General features: G+C 34.9%; 1 long non-coding RNA gene across 1 annotated transcript in view; it reads left to right on the forward strand.

Moving 5' to 3' along the window:
- Positions 1 to 16478, forward strand: part of LOC125164648 (uncharacterized) — a 92693-nt gene extending 76215 nt beyond the window's left edge. The window contains exon 3 of the long non-coding RNA XR_007151845.1: positions 15669 to 16478. This is a non-coding gene — a long non-coding RNA (uncharacterized LOC125164648). The remainder of the gene's footprint in view (positions 1 to 15668) is intronic.
- The last annotated feature ends 7078 nt before the right edge of the window (positions 16479 to 23556 follow it).

Genomic DNA, 23556 nt, shown 5'->3' on the forward strand with positions numbered 1-23556 from the left:
ACTAGAGGCTGGGTAGCTGGAAGGCGCCATTTTCACCGCTCCCAGGAATGAGCATATGCACCTACAAGCCCAGCAACACTCCACCCCAGTAGGCTAGCAGCGCCATCTAGTGGAGAGCAGAGCTGTTACACCTGCCCAACTGGGCCAACCTCGCTCTTAAAGAACACAACTCTCACCACCTGCTTAGTTTATGGACTATAAAGTGCTACATAGTCTGACTTTTAGGGGAAAACGAAGTAATTTCAGTCCTACTTTATCTGTTAGCAGGTCCATCTATTCAATTTTCTTTCTTTTCTTTTTTTTTCTCTCTTACGCTTCCTTTCTTTTTCTTGAATACAGGGAGAGAAAAAATCATTTTTATTTTAAATGTTTATTAAAAATATTTCTCTTTACTTTTTATCACTATATTTTTCTATTTTCTGTAAATTTTTTCAAATTCTATTGTACTTCCATCATTTTATTTTAGTCTACTTCCGTGTATTCACCTTTCTAAATTTTCAAATGATTTCCCTTTTTTTCTTCTTTCCTTTTTTCTCTTTTTAATTTCTTTGATTTTTCTTGAATGCAGAAAGATAAATCCTTCATTTTTACTTTCAATTTCTATTAAAACTATTCTTCTTTAATTTCTTACTATATTTTTTGCTTTTATGTAATTTTTTTCAAATCTATTTTACATCCATCATTGTATTTTAGTCTACTACAGTGTATTCACTTTTTGAAATTTTCAAAATATTTCATTTTTTTCTTTTTTCCTTTTTTTAATCATTTTCATTTCATTTCTTATTCTTGAATACAGAAAAAGAAAAATTCATTTTTATTTTTAAATTTTAAGAAATATTTTCCTTAATTTTTTCTACTATATTCTTCACTTTTGTGTATATTTTTTCAAATTCTATTTTACTGCAATCATCTCATTTTAGTCTACTTAAGTGTATTCATTTTTTCAAATTCTCAAATGATTTCCTTTTTTCCTCCCCCCCCCTTTATTTTCTCTAATCTGTCAAACCACTTTCAACACCCAGACCAAAACACACCTAGGATCTAGCATCATTTATTCATTTTTGTGTGTGTGTGTGTGATATTAATTTTTTAATTTTAATATTTTTTCATTTTAATGTTTTTAATTTTAAGTTTTCTCCCTTTTCTCCCTTCAAAATGGCAAAATGAAGGAATTCACCCCAAAAGAATGAGCACAAAGAAACAGCCAGGGATTTAACCAACACAGATACAAGCAAGATGTCTGAACCAAAATTTAGAATCGTGATAATAAGAATACTAGCTGGAGTCGAAAATAGATTAGAATCCCTTTCTACAGAGATAAAAGAAGTAAAAAATAGAATGAAATTAAAAATGCTATAACTGAGCTTCAATCATGGATGGATGCAATGGTGGCAAAGATGGATGAGGCAGAACAGAGAATTATGATATAGAGGACAAACATATAGACAATAATGAAGCAGAAAAATAGACATGAAGGCAAAAGAGCACTATATAAGAATTAGAGAAATCAGTGACTCATGAAAAGGAACAACATTAGAATCATAGGGGTCTCAGAAGAGGAAGAGAGTGAAACAGAGGTAGAAGGGTTATGTGAGCAAATCATAGAGGAAAACTTCCCTAACTTGGGAAAAGACACAGACATCAAAATCCAGGGAGCACAGAGGACTACCATCAGATTCAACAAAAACTGACCATCAACAAGGTATATCATAGTCAAATCCACAAAATACTCAGGCAAGGAGAGAATCATGAAAGCAGCAAGGGAACAAAAGTCCCTAACCTACAAGGGAAGACAGATCAGGATTGCAGCAGACCTATCCACAGAAACTTGGCAGGCCAGAAAGGAGTGGCAGATATATTCAGTGTGCTGAATCAGAAAAATATGCAGCCAAGACTTCTTTACCCAGCAAGGCTGTCATTCAAAATAGAAAGAGAGATAAAAGGTTTCCCAGACAAACAAAAATTAAAGGAGTTTGTGACCACTAAACTGGCCCTGCAAGAAATTTTAAAGGGGACTCTCTGAGAGGAGAAAAGATGAAAAACAAAGGTTAGAAAGGATGAGAGAACATCACCAGAAATTCCAACTCTACAAGCACCATAATGGCAATAAATTCATATCTTTCAGTACTCACTTCAAACATAAAAGGACTCAATGTTCCAATCAAAAGACATAGGGTAACAGAATAGATAAGAAAACAATATCCATCTATATGCTGTTTACAAGAGACCCACTTTAGACCCAAAGAAACCTTCAGATTGAAAATAAGGGGATGGAGAACCATCTATCATGCTAATGGTTAACAAAAGAAAGCCAGAGTAGCCATAGTTATGTCAGACAACTAGACTTTAAAATAAAGACTGTATCAAGAGATGCAGAAGGGCATTATATCATAATCAAGGGGTCTATCCACCAAGAAGACCTAACTATTGTAAACATTTATGTACCAAATGTGGGGCACCCATATATATATAAATCAATTAATCACAAACATAAGAAAACTCATTGATAGTAATACCATAATGGTAGAACACTTCAACACCCCACTCACAGCAATGGACAGATCATCTAATAAAAAAATCAACAAGGAAACAATGGCTTTGAATGACATACTGGACCATATTGACTTAACAGATATATTCAGAACATTTCATCCTGAAGCAGCAGAATATACATTCTTCTCCAGTGCACATAGAAATGGAAAGAAAACTTCCAAATTCTTTATATGAAGGCAGCATTCCCTTTATTCCAAAACCAGGCAGAGACACCACTAAAAAGGAGAACTATAGACCAATATCCCCGATGAACATGGATGTAAAAATCCTCAACAAGATATTAGCCAACCAGATCCAACAATACATTAAAACTATTATTAACCACGACCAAGTGGGATTTATACCTGGGATACAGGGCTGGTTCAATATCCACAAAAACAATTAACGTGATTCATCACATTAATAAAAGAAAGGACAAGAACCATATGATCCTCTCAATAGATGCAGAGAAAGCATTTGACAAAATACAGCATCCTTTTCTTGGTAAAAACCCTCAAGAAGGTAGGGATAGAAGAGCATACTTTGAGGTCATAAAAACCATGTATGAATGACCCAATGTTAATACCATCCTCAATGGGAAAAACTGACAGCTTTCCCCCTAAGGTCAGGAACAAGACAGGGATGTCCACTCTGGCCACTGTTATTCAACATAGTATTGGAAGTCTTAGCCTATGCCATCAGACAACATAAAGAAATAAAAGGCATCCAAAATAAATAAAAGGCATCCTCCAGGAGGAGGTCAAACTTTCACTCTTCACAGATGACATGATACTCTATATGAAAAACCCAAAAGACTCCACCAAAAAACTTCTAGAATGGATTCATGAATTCAGCAAAGCTGCAGGATATAAAATCAATGCACAGAAATCGGTTGCGTTCCTATACACCAACAATGAAGCAACAAAAAGAGAAATCAAAGAATCGGTCCCGTTTACAGTTGCACCAAAAGTGATAAAATACCTGGCAATAAATCTAACCAAAGAGGTGAAAAATCTATACACTGAAAACTATAGAAAGCTTATGAAAGAAATTGAAGAAGACACAAAAAAATGGAAAAATATTTAATGCTCCTGGATAGGAAAAGCAAATATTGTTAAAATGTCAACACTACCCAAGCAATCTACATATTCAATGCAATCCCTATCAAAATAACACCATAATTCTTCACAGAGCTAGAACAAATAATCCTAAAATTGGTATGGAACCAGAAAAACCCCGAATAGCCAAAGCGATCTTGAAAAAGAAAACCAAAGCTGGAAGCATCACAATCCCAGACTTCAAGCTATACTACAAAGCTGTAATCATCAAGACAGTATGATACTGGCACAAGAACAGACACTCAGATCAATGCAACAGAATAGAGAACCCAGAAATGGACCACAAATGTATGGCCACCTAACTTTGACAAAGCATGAAAGAATATCCAATGGAATAAAGACAAACTCTTCTGCAAGTGGTGCTGGGAAAACTGGACAGCGACATGCAGAAGAATGAACCTGGACCACTTTCTTACACCATACACAAAAATAAACTCAAAGTGGATGAAAGACCTCAATGTAAGACAGGAAGCCATCAAAATCCTTGAGGAGAAAGCAGGCAAAAACCTCTTTGATCTTGGCCACAGCAACTTCTTACTCAATATGTCTCTGGAGGCAAGGGAAACAAAAGCAAAAATGAACTCCTGGGACCTCATCAAAATACAAAGCTTCTACACAGCAAAGGAAACAATCAGGAAAACTAAAAGCAACCAACAGAATGGGAGAAGATATTTGCAAATGACATATCAGATAAAGGGTTAGTATCCAAAAATCTATAAAGGACTTATCAAACTCAACACCCAAAAACAAATAACCCAGTGAAGAAATGGGCAAAAGATATGAATAGACACTTCTCCAAAGAAGACATCCAGATGGCCAACTGACACATGAAAAAATGCTCAACATCACTTATCATCAGGGAAATCAAAACCACAATGAGATACCACCTTACACCTGTCAGAATGGCTAACATTAACAACTCAGGCAATGATAGATTTTGGCAAGGATGCGGAGAAAAAGGATCTCTTTTGCATTGTTGGTGGCAATGCAAGCTGGTCAGCCACTCTGGAAAACAGAATGAGGTTCCTCAAAAAACTAAAAATAGAACTACCCTACGACCCAGCAATTGTGGTACTAGGCATTTATCCAGTGGATACAGGTGTGCTGTTTTGAAGGGGCACAGGCACCCCTATGTTTATAGCAGCACTATCAACAATAGCCAAAGTATGGAAAGAGCCCAAATGTCCATCAATGGATGAATGGATAAAGAAGATATAGTATATATATATACAATGGAGCATTATTCAGCAATCAAAAAGAATGAAATATTGCCATGTGCAACTACGTGGATGGAACTGGAGGGTATTATGCTAAGTGAAATTAGTCAGTCAGAGAAAGACAAAAATCATATGACTTCACTCATATAGTCATAAAGTCATATGAGGACTTTAAGAGACAAAACAGATAAACATAAGGGAAGGGAAAAAAATAATATAAAAACAGGGAGGGGGACAAAACAGAAGAGACTTATAGAGAACAAACTGAGGGTTACTGGAGGTGTTGTGGGAAGGGGGATGGGCTAAATGGGTAAGGGATCTACTCCTGAAATCATTGTTTCACTGTATGCTAACTAATTTGGATGTAAATTTAAAAAAATAAAACGAAAAAAATAAAATAAACAACATTAATGTCATGGCTACCATATTCCATAGAGCTTCTATAATGCCAATATACATTATGTAATTCAAAGGTATTTCATACACCTGATTACACAACCTGTATCTTACAGGACATCTCTTGACACTATTCTGATAAAGAATGATTTTGAGAACTCCTGGTTAAGTGTGTAATATATAAACTATTTACTGGAAAAAAAATCATCTTTTTTTGTTTGGGAATACAAAAGAAATCTAGAAAAGAAAAAAAATGTGAAGATATATTTTAAGATAAGCATTATACTTACTATGAATGTATATACTTTATGGAAGTTTTTCCTATAAAACATATTTGATATTAATTACATACTATAGGAATATATTTTTATTGAGAACAACTTACTTAAACAAAAAAGATATTTATCAAGAGGATAAATATCCTATTGATGAATGGAAATCAGAATACTCTAAATTCTTCATTCTAATATAATGAAGAGAAACATCTTCATTACTCTATTTTAATGAAAAGATCTCTAAATATGGTACTGGTGTTTTATTTAAAAACATAAGGTAAATGTGACATAAATGATTTTAATATTTTGAAGAAGTAAATTCTTGCCTCTGGGATACTGAGAATGATGAAAATCCACAAAATATCCTATAAGCTAGATACATTTTAAAATAAGAATGGAGAGGAAGGTTAGATTGGGGTAGGAGGCAGACAGAGAAAGAGACAATTTTAATGTTGACAGGCTTTATATACCCTGACTAGAAAAACTATATTAGGCACTCAGAGCTATTAGGAAAATTGGTCAGGGCACAGGCTTTGGAAAATTATATTTTAACATGTTTAAGTGCACCAGTTTTCCCTTTAGAATTCCACAAAGAAGAAAAATGGTTAGGGGGTGGCCGGGATTATAGTTTAATTTAGAAAGCATTGGTGGGAGGAATTTTTAGGAGACTTACAACCAGAAAATCTTATTTTCTGAGAAAGAAACTCAAATATTAGACATTAAGTATTCTAGCTTGGTGATGGAAGCTTTTAGAAGTTCAATAATTAGCTTTCTCTTCTAAAACAGAGTTTTATTCTATAACTTGGCAATTTGGCTTAATAATGAATGAATATTGAAGGCTATCATATCAGACTCATTTGGGAAGACAAATATTTTTCCATACGCAAATAAATAATTTTCTGAATTTGATACATCTCATGCAGCACAGCAGAGCGTTTTATTATCCACCTTATTAGTACATTGAATGGAGAATAAGCTTACTTAAATCACATACATCTTACAAAACTGAACACCCCAAACAGCAAATAATCCAGTTAAAAAATGGGAGGAAAATATGAATAGACATTTTTTTCTTTAAAATTTTTTTTAGCCTTTATTTATTTTTAAGAGACAGAGCATGAGCGGGGAAGGGGCAGAGAGAGAGGGAGACACAGAATCCAAAGCAGGCTCCAGGCTTCGAGCTCTGAGCTGTCAGCAGAGAGCCAGACGCGGGGCTCCAACCCACTAACGGTGATATGACCTGAGCCGAAGGCGGACGCTTAACTGACTGAGCCACCCAGGCGCCCCAAGTAGACATTTTTTCAAAGACATATAGATATCTAACAGACACATGGAAAGATGTTCAACATCACTCATCATCAGGGAAATGCAAATCAAAAGTACAATGAGAAATCACCTCAACCAGTCGAAATGGCTAAAATTAACACAGGAAACAAACGTTGAGGATGCGGAGAAAAGGGAGACCTCTTACACTGCATATGGAAATGCAAACTGGTGCAGGCACTCTGGAAAACAGTAAGGAGGTTCTTCAAAAAGTTAAAAATAGAACTACCCTACATCCCGCAATTACACTACTAGATATTTACCCAAAGAACACAAAAATACCAATTCGAAGGGATACATGCACCTGGATCTTTATAGTAGCATTATCAATAATAGCCAGATTATGGAGAGACCCTAAATATCCATCAACTAATGAATGAATGAAGAAAATATGATATACAGTCACACACACACACACACACACACACACACACACACACGCACACACAATGGAATATTTTTCCACCATAAAAAAAGAATGAAATTTTGCCATTTGCAACGATGTGGATGGAGCTACAGATTTATGCTACGCAAAATAAGTCAGACAAAGACAAATACTATATGATTTCACTCAAATGTAGAAGTTAAGAAACAAAACAAATGAACATGGTGCGGGGAAAGAAAGGCAAACCAAGAAACAGACTCTTAGTTATAGAACACAGAGTTGCTGGACAGAAGGTGGGTGGTGGGATGGGTTAAGGAGGTGATGGGGATTAAGAAGGACACTTGTGATGGGCACCATCACAAGTATGTAGGTGAGGAATCACTAAAGGGTACACCTGAAACTAACGCACTGTATGTTAACTAGCTGGAAGTTAAATAAAAATTTGGGGGAGGGGCTTCTGGGTGGCTCAGTTGGTTAGACGTCCAACTTCGGCTCAGGTTTGTGGGTTCCAACCCTGCGTAGGGCTCTGTGCTGACAGCTCAGAGCCTAGAGCCTGCTTGGGATTCTGTATCTCCCTCTCTCTCTGTTCTTCCCCCACTCACACTATGTCTCACTCTGTCTGTGAAAAAAAAATGGGGGAAGGGAACACCTGAGGAAAGGACCAAAAGAAGGTCACAGTTCATGCCCACTCTTTTATAATCTCTGTGAGCACTCATGATATTTGGCAGATCCACTAGGATCACACTAAGGGGTCACGCTATCTTTCCTCTTCTGAATAATTCTCTCCTGTTCCAAAAGAAAACTCCACAAAAGAGAGAAATATGTTTTTTTTTCCATCACTTTAAAAGAAATGAGAAATTTGCTTTAAAAATCAGATATGATTGGATTTATTCCTTTTTTCCAACTCTGTAATAAATTCAGTGTAGCTTGAAATCATATGCTAAATGCTTTATCTAAAAATTTGATAAACCTAGTAACTATACTAATACAAATAACTAAATAACTACCATTATTAATAATAATAGCAATAAATAAGAATTTGCTAGACACTAAGTGGGTTATTTACATGTCCTAAATTACCTCATTATTTCTCACAACAATCGTATGATGGATGTTTTATTAATGTTTATTTTGCAATGGGAAAACTAAGATTTAAATAGGTGAAGCAGCATATTCAGTTACACAAAGCATATTCAAGGTCAGTCAGCTGGTAAAAGGAACAGCTAGGAAAAAGTCAGACTTACCTGCAGATTGTGTTCTTAAACTTGATAGTATAAAAGCATATAATTCCACTTTCAGAAAAAAAATGCAGTGCAGCTCATACATTTATTAAAGCAGTTCGATTTTTTTTGTTTGATCCTAAGATACCAAGAAAATTACTTAAAGCTAAACAAAATAAAAGTATTCCCAAATAAAGTAAAATTGTTTTTTTAAACTCTGAATCTCTTTTGTGCTCAGGATCTAGTCTTCCTTACTTTTAAGACCTGAGGTGTATCATTTCCAATCCATTTTTTCCTGAGATACTGCTTTTACTCTGTTAGATCAGATCTCTCTTTATCTTCAAGTCTCACCATGGTTACCATTTTTTTTCTGTCCTCCAAAATTCTTGATTCAGCCAAGAGAAGATAGTTGGTTTATGGGAAGCATGAGTTGAGAAGATCACTTTTCCTATTTTCCATCCATGGTTCTCAGAATGATAGTTGAAGTGGCAATTAAACTACTTTAAAAAATGTACTTATCTAAAGATATACTTAATCTTGGACATCCCATTCCTCCATGGTGAGTGATCTTTTCTACTGTTTTATTATGTATGACCAAACATGTCTCTAAAGGAATTCTGTTGGAACAAGTAAGAACAGACGCCAGGTACTTTATGTATAACTCTTTATATTAATCATGCAAAACAGGTAACCTTTTTTATAGATGAGCAAATTAATATTCAATATACTTAAATTTTATATATCTCATGGGAAAATAAACCCCATGAAGAGTTTGTTTGTATATTGATTTTGTCAATGTTGTATCCCCAGTGCCTAGTACCATATATGGCACATAATAGCTACTTAGTAAATAATTGTTAAGTGAGTGTACAAATAAACTAGCCTAGCCATTCAGAAATATATCTTGGACTCCAAGTCATCTGTTTTCATCATCTAAGATGAAAATACTCTCTTTTGTTACGTGCATTTTATTTTATTTTATTTTTTTTTTTAATTTTTTTTTTCAACATTTATTTATTTTTTGGGACAGAGAGAGACAGAGCACGAACGGGGGAGGGGCAGAGAGAGAGGGAGACATAGAATCTGAAGCAGGTTCCAGGCTCTGAGCCATCAGCCCAGAGCCCCATGTGGGGCTCGAACTCACAGACCGCGAGATCGTGACCTGGCTGAAGTCGGACGCTTAACCGACTGCGCCACCCAGGCGCCCCTGTTACGTGCATTTTAAACATTATTTTTAGTTACATATGATTGTTAAATGTCTTGGAGAAAAGTTTTCAGTTGTTCTGAATGCTTCAGAAACCGTTGATCCCAAATGAGGGAAATAGCTCTAGGTAGTTAGTTCCCCATGCCCAGGTCCTCAGCATATTCACCATGTAGCATCATTTATCAGGACAAATAAAAGACCTGAAACAAAGGGAAGCATTCATATCCTGGCTGGAGGTTTTTGAGATTCTTGGGCTTTACAGTTCTGTCCAAACGAGCAAATCCATTATGGTTGCCAGCTGGGAGATACAAGCAATGGAGAGGACCAGAAACTGGGAATTACTTTCAACCAAAGGAGATGTTTCACCTTAAGCCATGCCCTTTTCTGAGACAGGCCACATCCCCTGCTCACTGCGGGGAGACAAAGGCAGAGCCCTGTGCCTCAGCTGGAGATAACTTTGAAAGGTTATACCAGCTACAGAGCATGCATTCAACTCCTCTGCCCATCCTGCCTCCCTCCCTTCCTCACAGCTGTTGTTTCCTAGAGCATTGCTACATATCTGTCTCGCAAAACAAGCTCCAACTCAGTGTCTTTCAGTGGAAACCAATCTGCTACATCAGAATCTTTGGAGACAGGCGCCTGAGAATACATATTTTTATAAATTTGTTTTGGTGATTATCATTTACCCAGTTTGAAGTATCCACTTCCCTCAGCAATCTTACATTTGACATAAAGATTGCCAGCTAGAAAAAAACAAGTGACAAACAAAGAGGTATCCAAGAGGTATATATGGAAAGAGGCAAATTAAATTTTAAGACAAACTATGCTAAAAATAAAGCTGTATAACAAAGAGGAGGAAAAAATCATGATTGCTATAAACTTTATTTTCCAGCTTTGCATATGCCAACTTTAAACAGAAGCTATAGTTTTAAATTGGTTATTACAACCATGTAGAATAAAGACAGAAAATAAATTTTAAATCATATCCTAATTCTGATCAGTTGGTAGGGGCTAGATTAGAAAAGAGCAAGACGGGTAGTTCTGTAATTACTGGGGAATAGTGCATGGCTTATTAGTGACTTCTCTTCTGAATGGAAGGAAGGAGCAAATATTAGAGACATGCAGAATTTCTCATCTAGAAAACAATAATAAAAATATTAATGCATCTCCACTGATCTCATTAATGAATCTATCCTTTAAAGCATACTACAAGCCTTTAACTTTAGCAGAATGTATTCACTGTGTGGATTACTGGATATTTTTCATGGCAGGGTGAACAATCCTTTATTCATTGTTGTGTCTTTAATTTATAACAAATGGCAGTATCTCCATGGCATCTACACATACGTGTTTAGATCAGTGTAGCAGTAAAACTATCATTAAGGAGGAGGACAGGTAAGTTTCACACCATAAAGCACTAAAATGAACCAAAAAATGAATGCACTTAAAATCACCAGAGTCAGGGGCACCTGGGTAGCTCAGTCTGTTAAGCGTCAGACATCGGCTCAGGTCATGATCTCGCGGTTCATGGGTTCAAGTCCCTCGTCGGGCTCTGTGCTGACAGCTCAGAGTCTGGAGCCTGCTTCAGATTCTGTGTCTCCCTCTCTCTCTGTCCCTCCCCCACTCACACTCTATCTCTCTCTGTGTCTCAGAAATAAGTAAATGTAAAAAAGTAAATAAATAAATCGTCAGAGTCAGTGACATCATAATAAGGAAAATCACCTTGTTTACTAATTATTACTTCTAAAAATTGTTTTTTAGACCCAGAAACTCTATATTTAAAAAGGTCTAAAAATCCAAACATCATGACTAAATTATCTTGCAAATCAAAGAGAGAGAGATACATATGTCATTTAGTTTTCACTGTTGAAATTCAATGAGTGTCCAAAACCTGCTATAAATACTTAGGTAAGGGAAGTTTAAATCACAGAGCGGATAATATGGTTATTTTTATTGGGATTTTATTTTTGAATGTGCAATATGAACACACACCTTCAGGTATTTGTTCCCTTAGCTGGCATGGAAACCAGATGTATTAAAGAAAGTTCAGATAAAACACACAGAAGATAACTGCTTAAAGTTTTTGATCTCAGTAGTTGTATTGGTTTACGTATTTTTCAGTTTTGATCATACATCATGTGCTTTAATGGATGAAATGGGTAATAGCTACAGTCTCAGGCAACTTGTGTAGACTGCTGAGCATAAGTATAGTTAGGTTTGACCAAGTCACTAAATTAACGTTCTCTGTTACATGCTTAAGCATGAATAAAGTCTTCATCTTGTTTTGAAAGTTCAGATAAGCAGAGAAAATACTGGTGACAGAAATATTCAAAAACAGAGATCAAAAGGTAACGTATATTTTATAAATGCCCTCTCTTCTTTGCTTTGATGATGTTAAAGCCTTTCCAGAGCTTTTTACATGTCTGCAGAATGGCAGATGGCATGTTTTGCAGAAAGGCCAATGGTGATATAAATATAGCCCAACCTCAGACAGGAAAGTATTTCAGTTTATACTTTTTTTTCTTTTGGAATACTGCCTATAACACCATACCAACAAACTCATTAGCATACGGTCCTACAGAAAATATTACTTAAATCAATGACTTTTATTCTCAAGTTTAGTTTGGTAGTTTTTGCTCACATATTTAAAATAAGATGTCAATTAGGCTATTTAATTTCAGAACCCTACCCCTAGATTATGTGCTAAAGGAATTTACAAAGATTAGATTATCAGGAAATAAATAAATTACTTTTATAATGACTCTAATATTTTTTGTCTACTCAACTCAAACTTCTTTAAAATGCTGGGCTCATTGTAAATAATTGCTTTGTTCTGTTTTTCTTTTAGGAATTTTATATATATATATGTATACATATATACATATATACATACATATATATATATACATATACATATATACATATACATATACATATATATGTATATACATATATACATACATGATATATGTATACATATATATATCAAGAGTTTGTTAAGGTTAAATGTTTATTTTGCCTAATTATTACATAGTTGGAGGCCATCTTTACCAGGTATATACTCATCAAATATCATCAAATAATTTATGAGTAAATAATTGGCTTCAGTAGGTACAAAAAAGCATTTTGGCATAGTATTCTGGATAGGTACCAAACTCAGTCAGGGATCCGTCTGTTGTGTCAGACTGGCATGGCATATATCATTTGAGTATTTTTGAACACACAGTTGTTGTTGTTGTTGTTGTTTAATATTTTGAGAACAATTGATAAAATCATGAGAATTTTATTTTCTGAGTGAAGAGAAAGGAAAAAAAACAAAATAAACAGGAAAAAAAATAAGACAAAAAAGAAAGGAAATATGACATAATTATTAATATTATTTACTAGAAAATATGGACTTAAAAAGTCTTTTACTGCTTTGAGGTATAATCACTGTGAAGTATCACAACATATTTCTTGCATGTTTTAAAACAGAAGGTATTCAGCCTCATTTGAAAGCATATTTCTTTAATTCATAAGGTCTTATTCAGTTCACTGAAGTTTATCTTTTCATGAAGAGACAAGCTCATAACTTGGATCTATACAAAGACAAGTATTTCCAAGCACCCAATATTATTTGCCCTAAGACATCTATTCCATACTTCATTTTGATGTTACACACATAAACATTAAAAACAGAAGAAGAAAAAGGAGAAAACATGTAATAAGCAAATGCTGTTCCATTCAGGAATGTCCCAGCAGATGTCAGTTATAGGCCAGTTAAGGAGCTTTAGGTTGAGAACATATTGTGCATACTGAAAAGACAGAAGGAAATAGTGATAGGGCAAACATATTCAGTTCAGCTGGGAATGGAATGTGAAAAAAAGCTAAGGGATCCCAAGTCAACCTGATAACTATTTGGTGATTTTACCCTCAGGGGCTTTGCCTGCCTTCTTAAACTGTTCTCTACTCAGACTCTTAGGATTCAATATTATGAAATAAAGCATCTTAAATTTTTGTTTCTTTTCTCTCTCAGCAACTGCTATTAGCCAGCCTTTAATTATAATTTAGAAACACAGTAGAGATGATATATAACACCTGCAACATAACATATCAGGAAGAGGAAAGAGATGATCTCTGGAATTTCTTCTTTGCCTTTTGCTCCTAGTGTTTCTCTCTACTCTCTTCAAATGTATTTCATGCACATATTCACATTTTCCTAATTTTCTCCTGTATCAATTAGATAAATACACTGTATTCTGTTCTAGGCTTTTCCTGCTATGTCATAACTTAGAAAACCTTGCTTTATCATTAATCGGTCTTCTTTTCTTCAGCTTCTCCCTCCCCAGTTGGACCTTCATTTTGCTTTTATAAATATGCTCATGACCCTTTGGTAAGTTGCATGACTGTGCTGTGTATTCCCTGCCCTTCAAAATCAGATTTTTTCAACAAGTAGTATGCTTTACGGTTTCTCCCTTATAGCATTTCACTTTCTCTGCATCCCATTGCAACCTGGTTTCTGTCCTTATCTCTCTGCTTAATATGTTCTCAGTAAGGTGACCAAAAACCTGCAATAATGCCAATGTCTTTAGGCACTTTTTTTTAACTTTATTTTATTGAACTCTCTGTGGTATTTGACATTGTTCATTATTCCATTCCTTCTAACATTTTCTTTTTCTTTAGTTTCCATAATATTCCAAAATTCTAGTCAATCTTCTCCATCTCTGGCTCTGCCTTTGTTTTTTGTTTGTTCATTTAAAAAAAATTTTTTTGTTGCTCATTTTTTTGGTTTCTGTTTTTTTGTTTGTTTGTTTTGTTTTGTTTTGTTTGTTTTATAGTGGAATTTCTTTCTGTCTACTGTTTAAATGAATTTCCATTCATAATCCTTCATATGTTTTCCTCTCACTAAAGGAAATTAAAAAGTCATATGGCTTCAAATATTTCTGCATTCTGAGGACATCTTTAGAAAAGATTTACTTCTTATGATCAGACACAGACCTCCATGTACTTTTTTATGCTGTTACATTTGCATGTCTGTGTGTTCATCATCTTCTCTTCATATCTTCATATCTAAACTTCTCCCAGTGTTCATCATTCCACTAATTAATGCCACTATCTCCTGAATTAGAAATATGGGAAGCATCCTACAGATGCCTGGGTGTCTGACTTTGGCTCAGATCATGATCTTGCCATTCCTGAGTTCGAGCCCCGCATCAGGCTCTGTGCTGACAGCTCAGAGCCTGGAACCTGCTTTAGATTCTGTGTCTTCCTCTATCTCTGCCCCTTCCCCCCTCACGCTCTGTCTCTCTTTCTCTCAAAAATAAACAAACATTTAAAAATTAATATATATTTAATAATATAAATTAAATATATATACATATATAATTAAATATATATACATATATAATTATATATATATACATATATTATTATATATTTATATATGTGTATATATATATATGAAGCATCTTAACTTCCTACGCTTTCTTCCTAAGTTCAATTGGTTACTAACTTTTGGATATCTATAGCCTAAATATTTTTCACTTTCTCTATATCCAATTAAAAAAATCTAAGCGGTCTCTGCCTATATTTGAAGCATTAAATTGCTACTTAAAAGCTCTCTTCACTTTTTTTTACTGCTCTTGTCTGAGTCCACTGGGTCATTACAATAGCCCTCCAAGTTGTCTCTCTGTCTCCAATTTTCATTATTTCCACTCTTTCCTCATCTTAAATTGAACAATCATCCTTTTTTTTTTTTTACTATCAAAGTAATAAGCCTGAAGCCACCCCTCTAGTAAGTGTCCATCAACAGCTTCAGTAGGCCCAAGAATAGAGTCCAGTTTTCTTAGTCTGGCAAGTAGGAGTCTCCAACCTTCTACCCTTGCCAACTCAAACCTTATTTACTACAACTCTCCACCTGGCGAATTACACATAGACTAAGTTGAAGTAACTAGAATTGCTATATACTTGATATAATTTCTGCCTCAATATTTTCACACATTTTTTTCTTTGCCCACAGGGTTTGTCCTCCTCTTTCTGCAAAGTGTCAAGACACAGCTCATGTGCATGTGTCTCCTTCATTAGCATTCATAAGTCCCTTCAGTCAGAAGAGATGACTTCATCTGTGTGATTCTCTGGTGACTTGTGCTTCCCTATTTTGAGAGTGTTTCTACATTATTTTAAAAGTCTCTACATTTAAGAAAAACAATGAAAGGTTAACTGACTTAAGATTATGGAAATGTGTGTTTTTTCTCCTTATTTACATATATTCCAAAATTTTTATTGTGATTATATATTACCTTTATAATATAAAGACATGGTATATAAGACGTTAAGCTTTTACAGTTACATTTTTTAATAGAAACACAAATAAACATTTCTCACTAAAGAGTAAACTTCTTATAGACAGACATTTCATTTATTCTTCTCTTTCTTTTTTAAAAAATGTATTTTATAATCTATCTCTATTTCAACTGGGAGAATACTGACTAAATTATTATTACAAATTAATAGCATAGTATGTCAAATAGTGAAACAATAAATAAGTTTTAGCAAATTAGATTTTTAAAACAAATGAAAACACAAATATGGATGGCTAGCCTAACATGAAGACCTGAAGGACAAATGACATTTTAAGATTTTTCTCTGTACATTTTATAAATATCCTCGATGTTTGTTATAGCATACACCATTTTGTTGATATTAAATGTGCTGGCACTTAATCCAGTTTCTAAACTTAGGATGTATTTTTTACAAACCAGTTTTGCTTGTGTTTTTTTTGTATATTTTTATGTTTATTTATTGAGAGAAAGAGAGAGAGAACACGAGTGAGGGAGGGGCAGAGAGAGGGAAAGAGAATCCCAAGCAGACTCCACCCCGTCATACAAAGCCCAACATGGGGCTCAATGTCACAAATTGTGAGATCACGACCTGAGCTGAAATCAAGAGTTGGACGCTACACCAACTGAGCCACCCAGGCACCTGAACTTGCTTGTATATTTTGAAGTTTATTTTTCATCATGTTTTAGACGATTTAGTGTATATGTATTTATGTTTTACGTGTCCCAGCCCTCTTTAGTTGGTCATAGTTTGCTTATCTAAACTGCCTTTCTTGGTGCTTCTCCTATTCAGGCCATGTCTCTTGGTCGCATATTATTGCCTCCCAATAAGAATTATTAAATTTGATCATCTTCTTACATCTTCCATAGTCACTCTATACTACAATTTTATACTCACAGATCTTTTTTTTTGTACTTTTTTGTACTTCACTGCTCATTGTTTCATCAAAAACAAATCTCATAATCTAGCAATGTTTTCACGGTTAGCTTATAGATATTAGGATATAATTTTGAGATAGTCTTTAATGTGTATTTTCAGAGTGGCCTTATGGATAAGTTTCAACACATCATTTTACTCTGCCATTGCTCTATATAACATTAGGGATATAATTCCAAATAAGAATTTGTTGTAGTTTCAGTTAGTACTGAATACATCATGAGCAGATCTTTTTATTGTCCTCCAAATTACAGTCCATAAACATCAGATAATTCTTCCTCTGTGTTCTCTTAATACAATGCAGAGGAGGGGTGTATTAATGAAACCCAGCATAAAGGAGAGGTATGATCATGATACAGTCTTTGCCAAGAGTTACAGTTATCATTTGTTTTAGAGAATGATGCCACCATCTGTCAACTGCAAAGGAGAATTATTAGTAGGAACCTAAATTTCATAGAATAACAACACCAGACTCTAATAAAATAATGCAGTGTTTAATGGCTCATTGACTAGTGAAAAATGACCAGAACTGTTTGTAATACATTTGATTTTCAACTGAGTGATATTTTTCTATCATGTTTAAGAAAAGAAAAGAAAATATTGTCCTCTTTGATACCCAAATATTTCATTCACAGTTTTGGCTTCCTTAAAGAGGAATTGTTTCCTTTTATTATTATGTTAAGAATAAGAGTAACTGAAGCAAACTAATTTATTTTAATTCATAGTATAGGTTTTCTAAAAAAGTGCAAATAATTAAAAGGAGAGGAGTATGGAATATTTGTTTTTATGAATATTTAAAATAGTTTTTGGCTTATTATATATAAATTGTAAATAAAATACAGTGTATGACTTTTCTCCATTCATGACATTTGAGTTCTATTAAGTATATATTATAAACAATGGAACAGTTTAATATTTATAATTATTGAGAAAATAAATATTTTAAAAACCTTTAGTAGGGGTGCCTGGGTGTCTCAGTCAGTTAAGCATCCATGATCCAATGATCTCATTGCTCATGGGTTCCAGCCCTGTGTTGGGCTCCATGTGGAGAGTTCAGAGCCTGGAGCCTGCTTCAGGTTCTGTGTCTTCCTCTCTGCCCTCCCCGACTTGTGCTCTGTCTCTCTCTCTCAACAATAAATATTGAAAAATTAAAAAAAAAAACTTTAGTAAAATAACTTTAAATTGTCTTCCCAGAATCAATAAATGAAATTTTACAAATTAAGCATATCAAAAACATTTTCAATATGGAAAATAACATAAATACAGTAAAACTATGAAGGATAAATTGGGAATCATAAGATACAACTTTGATGGGGCACCTGGGTGGCTCAGTCGGTTAAACATCCGACTTCAGTTCAGGTCACGATCTCACGGTCCCTGAGTTCGAGCCCCGCGTCAGGCTCTGGGCTGATGGCTCAGAGCCTGGAGCCTGCTTCCGATTCTGTGTCTTCCTCTCTCTCTGCCCCTCCCCCATTCATGCTCTGTCTCTCTCTGTCTCAAAAATAAATAAACGTTAAAAAAATTAAAAAAAAAAGATACAACTTTGAAAAAGTCAAAAGGGGAAGCAATTCCTTAGAAGAGTGAGAAATTGATAGATCTGGAAATTTTTATAGAGTAAATGTAAATGATCAATAAACATATGAAAAGCCCCTCAACCTCACTCATAAATAAATGAAAATTAAACTGGGACACATCTTGGGGTGCCTGGGTGGCTCAGTTAGGTTAAGCGACCCAGTCTTGGTCTTGGCTCAGATCATGATTTCACAGTTGGCGACTTCTTCTGGCTCTGCACTGAGGGCTCGGAGCCCGCTTGGGATTTTCTCTCCCCTCTGTCTCAGCCCTTCTCCTGCTTGCACTCTCCCCTCTCTCAAAATAAATAAATGCACTTTATAAAAATAATGAAAACTAAATAAAATGGGACGCTGTTGCCACCTGAAAATTAGCCAGTATAAACATTTTGATAATGCATCTCATATAAGGTTGTCACGCTTTCAGGAGCATTTTATTTGGCAATATTAGAATTATAAATGTTATATCTTTTGATGAATGTTTACTGTTTGTGGTATCATCAATTGAAAAAATAATAAAAATATTTCTCAATATTCATTAATAATCTTTATATGGGTTGCCATTTATATAAGATTCAACTATGTATATATCCTTGTGAAATATTAATTGATTTAATCCTCATAACAACCTTGTGACACACTTACTATAATTGTCTCCATTTTATACCATGATCATAGAGCTATTGAGTGCAGTAGTGACCTAGTGAGTGCAATTCTAACATTAAAACCCCAGGAGTTTGACTCTAGAATCCGTGTGCTGAACCACTATACTATGCTGCTCTGAATAGGGGGTAAGTTATACGAATAATAATTTATCCATGTAATGTTGTGTAGATGTAAGAAATAAGGTAGAATTGGATAGTAAATAGTTACAAAATTCAAAATCACTTGCAAAATCAATGTATGGCTGATGTATATAATATGAACATTTTTTAATGTTAATTGAAGACGGCAAAATAGAGAAATGCGGGGAGAAGAGGGAAGGAGAGGGCAAAAGGGAAGTAACAGACTCAGATTCTATTCTGGAATTTTATTACTATCTGCTCTTGAGCAAGTCATTGTTCTTACTTGGGCCTCCATTTACTCATTTATAAATTGGAAGTGCAAGAAAAAACCTCTCTGACCTCAGCCACAGCAATTTTTTACTTGACACATCTCCAAAGGCAAGGGAATTAAAAGCAAAAATGAACTGTTGGGACATCATGAGGATAAAAGGCTTCTGTACTGCAAAGGAAACAATCAACAAAACTAAAAGGCAACCGATGGAATGGGAAAAGATATTTGTGAATGACATATCGGACAAAGGGCTAGTATCCAAAATCTATAAAGAACTCACCAAACTCCACACCCGAAAAAAAATAATCCAGTGAAGAAATGGGAAGAAAAACATGAATAGACCCTTCTCTAAAGAAGACACCCAGGTGGCCAATCGGCACATGAAAAGATACTCAACGTCACTCCTCATCAGGGAAATACAAATCAAAACTATACTGAGATATCACCTCATGCCAGTCAGAATGTCTAAAATAAACAAATCAGTAGACTATAGATGCTGGAGAGCATGTGGAGAAACGGGAACACTCTTGCAGTGTTGGTGGGAATGCAAACTGGTGCAGCCACTCTGGAAAACAGTGTGGAGGTTCCTCAAAAAGTTAAAAATAGACCTACCCTATGACCCACCAGTAGCACTGCTAGGAATTTACTCAAGGGATACAGGAGTGCTGATGCATAGGGGCACTTGTACCCCAATGTTTCTAGCAGCAGTTTCAACAATAACAAACTATGGAAAGAGTCTAAATGTCCTTCAACTGATGAATAAAGAAATTGTGGTTTATATGCACAATGGAATACTACATGGCAATGAGAAAGAATGAAATATGGCCTTTTGTAGCAACGTGGATGGAACTGGAGAGTGTTATGCTCAGTGAAATAAGTCATACAGAGAAAGACAGATACCATATGTTTTCACTCTTCTGTGGATCCTGAGAAACTTAACAGAAGACCATGGGGGAGAGGAAGGAAAAAAAAGTTAGAGAGGGAGGGAGCCAAACCATAAGAGACTCTTAAAAGCTGAGAATAAACTGAGGGTTAATGGGGGGGCGGGAGGGGATGGGAGAGTGGGTGATGGGCATTGAGGAGGGCACCTGTTGGGATGAGCACCGGGTGTTGTATGGAACCCAATTTGGCAATAAATTTCATATTTAAAAAAATGGAAGTAAGAATAGAACCAATTGCATGGGGCTGTTATAAGGATTAAATGAAATAATGCATGTAAAATACTTGGGACAGTACAGAGAATATGATTTGAATTCTGGAATTATTATAATTTCTGATTTGTTTTCCATATCACAGGATTATCCAGTTATGAATCATGTCTTATGCTCTCTTGTATTAAAAGAAACCCACTTTTAATTTTTTATAATTAATTATTAAATAACCATTCTCTTCAGGAATAATGAGAATATATCACAACTTTAATTTATGCTGGAATATTTATTTCATATTATCCTATTGTAAGTGACATTCCTAGGGTATTCCCAAAGTTAAAATCTTATAGAATACATGACTTTTCCTCTTGAACTTCAAGGAGTTATTAAGTTTATCATGAGTTGGGTTTTTTTTAAGTGTGGCATTAATCTCAGGAAGGTATTTAAAACTGTACTTAGTAGGGGTGCCTGGATGGCACAGTCAGTTAAGTGTCTGACTTCAGCTGAGGTCATAAACTCACAGCCCTGCCTCCAGCTCTGTGCTGACAGCTCAGCGCTTTAGAGTCTGTTTCAGATTCTGTGTCCCCCTCTCTCTCTGCCCCTTCTGTGCTCCAGATATCTCTCTCTCTGTTTCTCAAAAATAAATAAGTGTTAAAATTATATTAAAAAAAACCTGGATTGAGATCAGTCCAACACAGCATCTTACTACTAAAAGAAATATTGATCAGCGAATAGCACGAATCTGAACTCTTACAACTGGCAAGCACTGAGGAGAACTGTCACCTGTCGATGGGACAGGTGCATTTTTTTCCCCATGGTTCTCACCATTTCCAGTTTTATTGCTGTCACTGATCTTAACAGCTCTCATTTGTCATCATGAAACAGGCCTCTTCATTCAGAGACTAATATCAGACATGTGGAATATGGTGTTTGTGACAACTGAACAAGTGTCTAATCATGAGATGATCTATGTGACCCTTTTTCATTACTTTTCGTGGTTCTCAATAAATGATAAGAACCTCTGTTGATCTACATTCCAAGTATAAAGACAGGAATGTTCCGTATGATTTAATGGGTGGAAAGTATGAAAAGAATGAAGTGAGGTATTCTAGAAGAAAAATGTTCAAAAGATATCACAGAATCCAACTTAAGGAGAACTTTGAGTGTAATACTTCTTTGCATTTTGGAGAAATATTCTCAACTTCCTGACTGTAATTGGACATACTGTTTCATCTGAAATATAGACCTGTTTTGATGAGAATCTGTGCACCCCCACTTTCCATCTGGGAAATAGTTCCTAGTATGGCACTTATGTTTGCATTCCAAATAGACAAACAGGCCATATATAATAAGACATTTGAGGAGAGGCTAGAAGAAAATATTTTTTTTGTATCTAAAATATATTTTTTTATCTTTTGTTAGTATATAGGCTGATCAGCAGTGGTGTCATTTACTTGTTCCTGTCCCCCCAAAACAGCACATTCTGCAAATGCTTTGGCAACTGTTTTCAGAACTTTGTTACCATAAGATGATCATAAAAACAAAAGGTCATAATTCAGTTCTGTGTCTCACCAAGGTAATTTTTTACATCAAGATGAAGTTTTCAGCAAATGTACTTGAAAATATTCTGCAGAAGTTATCAGAATATGTACCCAAGAATCCAAATCTGGAAAAAAAGTGGGGAACTAATTCTGCTGATACACTGGAACTTCTGGAACTACCTCCAAGAAGAGTGTGACGCCAGCTGTTTAACCTGAACCACAAAGCTCTGATAAATGTTGATGGAAATGATCGTCCTCTTTATTTCAAGTTAATCAGTGAGCAACACAATTCACTTAGTCAGCACCGAGGGTTGACATACCAATGATGGAATATAGTGCTCTATGCAAATACTCGTCTATTACTCAATCATAGTTTGTAGAAGGTGACAGTCAAGATCGATGTGCATGCAGTGTGTACCTTTTTAGTTTAATAGCAAGCCTGGTGCTGAAGGACAGATTCTGCTATTTATATACGTTGAATTTAGAGATTTCTTTTTTCTCTCTCTCTCTTAATTCCCTTTATTTTTTTCCACCCCACCCATAAGGAAACTCATGAATATAATAAAAAATGCCAGCAGAGTATAAAGATGATTATTTTAAATAAAAACCTATGCTTCCTTTCAGCATAGGAGAATTCTTCAGAAATATAGGAATGGATTTAATAGTTATTTAATCTCTTACTAGTTACCAAAGGAAATTCTAGCATTTAATAATTCCTTAGCAAATATTACGAAGTAAGTGAAGGGGTTAAGAGTGTGAGCTTAGGAATCAGATCCCTTCATTCATCTCTTCTGTGCCACTTGCTTGCTCTGTGAGTTTAGTGATGAACTTAGCTGTTCTTCGTCCCAGATTTTTCATCTGTTGAAAATGGGAAATATTGTGTCTGTATCTCATATTGTTTGCAAATTTAATGAGCAAAATTTATAAAATTATTATCATAACTCAAAACACAAAAAGAACATGACACATAGAAATTGTTAGTGTCTGCATTTTACAGTTAATAGAATTTCAGAGATGTTAGGCGATTTGCCATAGTAACAACGCAAATGTTTGAGACTGGATTTCAAATCAGTGTACTTTTTTCAAAGTCTACATTTTTTTTTCTCTCCAGAATATTCTTGACAATTTCTTTGGAAAGAGATAAAGGGAAAACAACTGCACTTTTGGGTAAGGATAATGAATTACATCAAACTCCAAGGAAATATCCCCTCCATCTCCTTATTTTCTTCTCATCTTCTTCACAAAAATCTGAACTTTTTAGAAACAATTTGTTTTAAATAAAGTATAATGCAACACTTTACATGGAGTAGTAAATT

Source organism: Prionailurus viverrinus, chromosome B1, assembly GCF_022837055.1.
Source record: "Prionailurus viverrinus isolate Anna chromosome B1, UM_Priviv_1.0, whole genome shotgun sequence".
NCBI classification, from domain to species: Eukaryota; Metazoa; Chordata; class Mammalia; order Carnivora; family Felidae; genus Prionailurus; species Prionailurus viverrinus.